The sequence below is a fragment of the Mandrillus leucophaeus genome, unplaced genomic scaffold, assembly GCF_000951045.1.
Source record: "Mandrillus leucophaeus isolate KB7577 unplaced genomic scaffold, Mleu.le_1.0 Scaffold21, whole genome shotgun sequence".
Taxonomy (NCBI): Eukaryota; Metazoa; Chordata; class Mammalia; order Primates; family Cercopithecidae; genus Mandrillus; species Mandrillus leucophaeus.
The window spans coordinates 7090062-7092286 of NW_012102143.1; positions in this window are offsets into that span (position 1 = coordinate 7090062).

Genomic DNA, 2225 nt, shown 5'->3' on the forward strand with positions numbered 1-2225 from the left:
GGCACAGTGGCTCACGCCTGTAATCCCAGCACTTTGGGAGGCCAAGGCAGTTGGATTACGAGGTCAAGAGATCGGGACCATCCTGGCCAACATGGTGAAGCCCTGCCTCTACTAAAATTACTAAAATTAGCTGGGTGTGGTGGTGGGTGCCTGTAATCCCAGCTATTCGGGAAGCTGACGCAGGAGAATTGTTTGAACCCAGGAGGCAGAGGTTGCAGTGATCAGAGATCGCACCACTGCACTCCAGCCTAGTGATAGAGCAAGACTCCATCTCAAAAAAAAGAAAATTAATGCCTCTGAATTAATGCCTCTGAAGGCCATTTAAAAGAAGAAATGAATGAAGCCTGCCATGGAGGCCAGCCTGCACCAAGGCCCCCAGCAACCCCTGCCTCCGGGTGGTCACAGCATGCAGCCCCGTTCCACCCAGGGTACCCCAGAATAGGATGAAGCTGCAGACATCACTTCTGAGTGGGCTGCGAAAGGCGTCACGGCTCCATCTCTGCTGCTCGCCTTATTTCGGGGAAGCAGCCGCCTCATGTTGGGAGTAGCTCTACAGAGGGACCCGTGGGGGCAATGGGTTCTCCAGCTCACAGCCCGCAGACCCTCCCGCCCCAGGCCAGCCTTCCGATGACTGCAGTTGGACTGAGCACGTCGTGGGACCCTCCTGAGACATCCTGAGGTGCAGCCACCCCACGCACGCGCTCCCGAGGAGAAACGGAGAGACGACGCGTGTGTGCTGTTCCAGGACATTGGATTCCGGGGCAGTTGATGATGCGGTGTGAGATCACTAATGCGGCAGGGCAGCAGGGGCTTCCATCGCAGATAGAAGACGTCCTCATTACAGCGTGATATGCCGTCAAACAAGGCGGTTTAACCCAAGAATCAACAAATCCCAACAGCGAACACACAGAAAGCGGTGCCGCAGCCAGTCCGCAGGGAAGGAGCGGCCATCTGACAGGTGAGAGTGCTGGTGAAAGGGAAACAAGGACAGCCTGATGGAACCCAGGCCCCAAATCACCCCAGATGGATGAGAGGTGCTGTGCAGGGCTGTAAGGCCCCCGAGAGGCGGGCAGACTGACATGCGGACCCGGCCTGGGACGTCCTCACAGCTGGAAGGCCCCCGGCCTAGGAGAGGGGAGCTCACTCACACAGTTTTTTATTTATTTTATTTTATTTTTTGAGATGGAGTCTTGCTCTATCACCCAGGCTGGAGTGCAGTGGTGCGATCTCGGCTCACTGCAACCTCCGCCTCCCGAGTTCAAGTGATTCTCCTGCCTCAGCCTCCGGAGTAGCTGGGATTACAGGTATGCACCACCACGCCCAGCTAATCTTTTTGTATTTTTAGTAGGGACGGGGTTTCACCATGCTGGCCAGGATGGTCTCGAATTCCCGACCTCAAGGGATCTGCCTGCCTTGGCCTCCCAGAGCGCTGGGATTACAGGCGTGAGCCACTGCACCTGGCCTCACACAGTTTAACTTGGTGATTTCACGCTCAGAATCTATTCTGAGGGAATAGTCACACAGGTGACGCCACCTTCGTTGTAATAGTCCCAAATGGAAAACAGCCTGGACGTCCACGAACAGGAGGAGGTTACCACTCCCAGCTTCACAAAGTGCGACGTCATCCTATTGAGATGAAGTTGAAAATCTTTTTTGTTTTTGAGACAAACTCTTGCTGTGTCACCCAGGCTGGAGTGCAGTGGCACGATCTCGGCTCACTGCAACCTCTGCCTCCCAGGTTCAAGCAATTCTCCTGCCTCAGTCTCCCGAGTAGCTGGGACTATAGGTGTGCACCGCCACTCCTGGCTAACTTTTTGTATTTTTAGTAGAGATGGGGTTTCACTCTGTTGACCAGGCTGGTCTAGAATTCCTGACCTCAGGTGATCCACCCGCCTCAGCCTCCCAAAGTGCTAGGATTATAGGCGTGAGCCACCGCACCTGGCAAAAACAGAAAATCTTCCAGTGCTGATCCCATCAGAAACGCCCACAATCTAACAAGGTGTGAGGAAAGGGCGCTGACCCACACGCACCGGCAGGCTCATTTTGACAATAGGAAAGAGCATGTTAATGGCAAATGATCTTTTACTGGTGACATTTTCTGCTTTTTATTTTTCTGTTTTCCAAAAGGAACTTGTGTTATTTTTATCCTCATAAAAAGAAACAAGTGGTGTATTTTTAAAAACTGCACCACTCAGTAGCAATCTGTTGATGAGGATCTGTTTTGC